Source organism: Coenobita brevimanus, chromosome 100 (assembly GCF_032717465.1).
Source record: "Coenobita brevimanus isolate Jiangsu-jjx chromosome 100, ASM3271746v2, whole genome shotgun sequence".
Classification (NCBI taxonomy): domain Eukaryota; kingdom Metazoa; phylum Arthropoda; class Malacostraca; order Decapoda; family Coenobitidae; genus Coenobita; species Coenobita brevimanus.
The window spans coordinates 56,597,179-56,603,317 of NC_137053.1; positions in this window are offsets into that span (position 1 = coordinate 56,597,179).

A 6,139-nucleotide genomic window follows, 5' to 3' on the forward strand; every position below is an offset into this window, starting at 1 on the left:
CAATTCTCTTCACAATTTATTTAGCAGTGTACACATGACGCCAGGACTTTTGATTGGATTGGGGAAAATTTGGGATTCAATCCTTACTTAATTTAGATACTGAATTTACCACTATCCCGCCTTGAATTTTGGGGCAGCTTATGCCATCTAGGGACGGTTAAGGTAAGCGGGACTATTAAATCCTCACAAATGACATTATTTAGGCCTTTTTGACTGTTAATCTTACATATTTGGGTTCTAGCAGCTTCATTAGTAAGCATTTCACAACTAGAATACAGAAAGAATTGTATACTCATCATTACTCTGTTTAAGGTTTAAACTTGGCGCCCAACAACGACAAGGAGAAAAACTGTGCGCATCTGTTATTCATTACTCGACCAGATAGAGGAATTCCCATAGCCTAACATCCACAGCTACATCACCCAATGCATAGATACAGAGATGCATACATATAAAAATAAAGTAAACCCTACATCAATCATTAACATATGAATTACTACTTAGGATAGGAATTTATAGACTAGTATTCAGATTACACCCTATCTAACTTAAAAATTACAGTACCTCTAAACACATACATGAATATTAAATTTGTGGCACTACACACTTACTGGCATAACATCCGTGAGTCACTGGAGTGTCAGTGTAGGCACTTAAAGGCAAGCAACAAGTATCATCTTCAAATGTGCCTTTTATTTTCTCCTTTTCTTCGGTAATCTGATGTTTCTAATGATAGCTGCATGTATTCACAAAGGGAAACATTATTTTCTTGCACCACTCGCTTCTGGATATAGCACTAAATTTTCTTGTGTCCGTGATCACGATGCTATAATGTAAACAATGGTGGCTCTTTACCTGCAACGTCGCAACTCATTCAGTCAACAGTACCGGGTCTTTAAATCTGGCATCATTATTCTTCCAGTCAACATTGCTGGCCTTTTAACCGTGACGTCACAGTTCTGCCGTAGTCAACACTTTCGGTCTGAACTGTGACACTTCCTTGGTGAGACACTGTGGGCTTTCTTGCGACGTCATCTTTCGTCAGTCAAAATAAATACTAATACTATCCCCTTCAGTTCTCACTCTTGGATCAAATACGTCAGCCACACATTTTCAGAGTTACAGCGACTGAGTTAAGGCACTGAACCAACTACAGAGGAAAAATGCCCCTCGTGCTAGCTTATATTCAGTGATCTTTAAACTCACTTTTCACCGGTATCCACTCTTTTCACTTCTTGGTCTTGTTTCGTAGAGGGTTAACCATGTATTTCTTAAGTACAGCTACAAAAAATGCCACTGAATTAACTAAGCCTCATGAGCACTGAAAATACGACGGCAGAACTGGTGTTAAATCCGCGTGCCCATTTGTACTGTACTTCAGAACGCTTTAAATTTATGCCAGAATAATTTAAAAGCATGCATCACACCATTTTTCTCAGCAGCCATAAGGGCACACCAGTAATTAACACTTTCATACATCTTTGACTCAAACAGCTGAATAAAATCGTCTGGCGTATCTAGTAAAGAGCATATGTTGTCCCGACCACGAGGGGGATAAGAGTGGCAACATTAACACCAGCAGGTTCCTATATTCACTCCCAGATGAATAAAAACGTCTGGCAGTAACTGGAATAGAGTCCTAGAGTTGTGCTGATCATGTGAAGGTCTGAGAATTTTGCGAACATTACGACTAAGCAAGGGACGCACTAAACACCACCAGATTAGGGCAGCTACTGATCACAGGCTGGGAGTGAAAGACTGCATTGGTTACTGCAAGGGGAGGGGCTCAGGGTATAAAGACATGGGTTGCAAGTTAACGTAAAAGAAGTGTAGATTTTATAAGAAACTCAAAGGCAATTAGCAAGCCTCCTAGCGCTTAAAGGAAAGGATATTATTTTCTCTCATGTTCGAGAGGAGTAACTTAAAAATGTCGCCACAGGTAGCGAAAATGAGAAAACATTAAGAACAAGCTTGATGGGAATGCAGAGAAGCAGAGAGATGGGAGGGAGGAAGAGAAGGATGAGGAAGGAGGACAGAGAAGGGAGGAAAAGATTAGTTACTGAAAACGGGAGATAATATATAATGCAAAAAAGAAATGAATCAGTGATAGGTGCTTCTGGTTACGAACAAATTCAGATTGTTTTCAGAGATTATTTTAAATAATGCTGACATATGAGCAGAATTAGGCGATCTTACTGTAAATGATGGAATATGTGAAAGTCGATGCACTTGAATCAGTTTATCATTCATAGTCGGTTTTGTATTTGAATATGGCCAAGAAGGAATAGATAGAAGCCGGACCGTTTGGAACTTCGCCGAGTTAAGCACCACATGGGTCTTCCCTAGAGTGAAACACGTTACATGTGAAAATCTTTAAAGAAAAAAAGGGAAGCGCCATACGGAGCTTCGTTACCAGTGAAGCAACATGGGTGTGAAAATCGTTTGGGAGCTGAAACTAAGTGCCATATGGGGTTTCACCTGACTGATCCACCTTGTATGTGTGGAGATGCTTAGGGTGTTCTGATTCAGATCACTGCGCAAGATGCTCCTACATCTGAACACATAGCATACACTACTTTTTTTCGCATCTTTTCCATTCAGTATCCTATAGATTATTTTTGTACCAGTGAATTCAGCCCATCATATTTGTTTGTAAACTTGTCAACAATGACATACTGTTCATATACTTTTTTTTTTCCGAAGGATAGACTGAATGATTTCTCAATGAAAGGATGCCCCATTGTAGTCGGGCACACTGACTATGATTCTGTTGCATTTATGCGCTTACTGTTCATCAGAGATTCTATCCACTCTATGTATGACAGTGCGGAAAAAGAGTATGATGATGACGATGAAGATGGTGTTGTTCATGATGATGATGATGGTGATGATGATATGATTTCACTATTTCCCCAGGCCCTCCAGACGATACTTCGTTAATATACAGCTAACTGTGAAAAGTGTTAATCATAATGGCGATGAACTATAATGATGATTCCTTTTTTCCCCAGGGTCCTCCAGACGATACTCCGCCAACCTATGACGACGTGGTAGACAAGCTTCCCACGTACCAAGATGCCCTCGAGATGTCGGCCCAGGTAAATCGGACACATTCATTTCGTTGTATGAAATGTTATGGTACAAGTTAATGATATTCGAGTAATGGCCAGCGATCCTGCTGTAAATGTTGGAACTGTGTGTGTGTGGGGGGGGGGTGCATTGTGTACCCTTTTCGATAAAGGCTAAGGCGTTGCCCCTGGGTAGAGAAGTTAGGTTTGGAGAGTGTAGCACTTTATGACCGGATGCCCTTCCTGATGTCTACCAATGACCCTTGGGTGGACTCGAACCTCCGACCCTTCGGTCAGAGCGGAGCGCTCTGAACCGTGGCTCAGTGGGAGAGAGAGAGAGAGAGAGAGAGAGAGAGAGAGAGAGAGGTAAAGATAGATATAGATACAGATACTGATAGATAGACAGATTGATATATAGATATATATAGAGAGAGAGAGATAGATAGGCTGGAACTAGAGTTTTCGTTGTTTTCGAGGTCGCATTATCTTTCATTTGTCATTTTATTCTATTTCGTACAGATGCTGTTTATAAAATGTTTGTGCTCTGCTTTCACTAGCTCTTACGACGTGATTTTAGAAGTATTATTGAAGTTTCTTTTATTCTGACATAACTGAACGGGACTCTTCAGCTGACAGCCTACTAGAGAATTACATTAAGATGTGCTCGAGGAGAGGCATTTTTGAAATTTAAGGAAACTTGTGTTAACGAACAATAGCGACATTGCTTTCTTCAGTCTCTTTCAGTAGTGAACTGGGTATTATGATGGTGGCTCTGTTAGACCTACAGTAGCTATCAGTGAGGGACACCTTCACGCGGTGGCACCAATATAACAACTCAGTTCTCCAGTTATGCAATCGTCCCTTAGGTTCCTTTCTGTCCCCCGGAAGGAAAATGGTGGACTGCAGGAGAGTGACAGCTTCAGCCCACAGTCCGCTGGATTCACGTCCAGACTATCCTATAATGTGGTTCTTCTACTAGACCAACATTATAATCAGGTCTGCATATATCATCATCATCCCTGTCACCATCAGCCTGGGACAGTCAACTTCAGGACGAAGGTCACTCTTATCGTCCCCCAGTCTAACATATTATGCAGTTAGCCTGTTTCGCTCTTTCCCAGCAAATCTGAGCGCTGCATTTCCCCATCTTGTCCCCTGTCTGCATCTCCTTACTCCATCTTTAGGCTGCCACTCCATATCCCCCAAAATGAGGACAGCAGAGTGCAAGAAAGGGGCAACAGCAGCCTATGGTTCACCGGGTTCATATTCAGATGGGTATGGGGCCAAAAGAATATAAATAAATCTGCTTCTTTGAAACTTATCTGCTCTCTGCTTAAATAAGAATATGGCCTGTTTATAACCATTTGTACCGTGTAATTGTGATATTGATCGCCTATTCCATCCTGCACTGTCTTATCCAGGAGTGACTAATTTCAATTTTGTCGTCTTCCATCACTCAGGATCATCCTGACGACATTCACAGCAACAGTTCCCTCTCTTCGTACGTCAACGTGCAGCGGAAGGACGACGACGACGATGGAGATGGGAGAGGAGCGACAACAGGTGACGAGGTTAGGTGGACCAGAAGACAAAGACGACACAGAAGGGACAGAGAGGACGTGTTTGGAACGACGGGAAGGAACGACTGCCACCAGCAAACCGAGCTGTCGTTTTATCCAGCCCAAGAAGAAAGTCATACTACGACGAGAGAGGACGAATCTGAGGGAAGGGACGATGAGAGAGAAACAACAGCAAGCGACGGATTTACACCGACGAGGGAACAAGAGGGACAGAGGATGGCGAGAGAGGACGGGTTGCAAGAGACAGAAGGGAGAGACGAGATGGGAGAAGCAAGAGAAAGAAATGCAAATGAGGAGACAGAAGGGACACAGAACGATGGATCCAGAAGGAGGAGGGAGGGAGAACAAAACAGGTCAACCAGATCAAACGAACACAGAAGGACCAGACAACGAACCACGGACTCATCTTCAATTTCTTCTCAATCCTTCACAAGGTCTTCCCTGTCAGAGCTTCGCCAGTCCGCCACCAGGAGGCCTCGGCGTCGCATAGAGCCCATAGAGGCGCCGTTACAGGAGGCCTTGGAGATGCAAACGCAAACTCAGCAATAAGACTCACGCAAACGCAGCACTGAGGCTCGTAGTTACTCACCTTAGAATAGAGCTTCCGGAAGGAAGGAGTTAGAACTGTTGTCTAGGTGGCATAGAAGGCTTCGTAGCATCACTTCCTTATCGATTTATTTTGCCTGTTACACCTTAACATTCCCCTATATGTTGTTAATATCGTTATAGTATTGACATTGCTTGCATCAGTAACAAACAGGAGAATGCTGATGTATTCAGTGGGGAATATAGCTAAGGAAGGGATGCTACAAAATCTTCAATGCCACTCAAGGCAAGACCCGATGACCTGAAGAGGGCCCAAGTTGGGTCGAAACTGCATTCTGTTTACCGTAGTCACAATTTTAGAATATTGGTATGATTAATCCATTTGAGCAATTCACAACAATTTGAAGTCAAGGCACTCGAAATTTTGGTGTGTGTGTGTGTGTGTGTGTGTGTGTGTGTGTGTGTGTGTGTGTGTGTGTGTGTGTGTGTGTGTGTGTGTGTGTACGTAAAAATCCAATTTGAGAGCGGTAAAGATGTGCAGGAAATCAGGGCGCGCATTCACGGTCTTAAAATTGCTTCCCCGCCGTTGTTTTTTTTTTTTTTTTTATAAGAAAGAACAAGGAGGCTCGAGAATCTTTTCATGCCTCTGTTTCCTTCTAAATAAATAATCTTAGTTACGAGAAGAATATGATCACGAACTTAAGTCTGTGTTTGATGAAAGGACAAGGGAGGGAGACAGTAGAAACTCCTCATGTGTCTATAGTCATTTTTTCTCAACCTGGCCCAGATTTTGTTCCCTTGCAGCTTCTTTCGCAGAGCACAGTGGCAGAATAAAACAATACTATGGCTTTACATTGTTTCCACAGCACTTCTGCAAGACTAGCATCATATTCTATTGTTAATCTCTTGTTACCGTTCAGTCAAGACCGAGGGAAGGCAATTTTA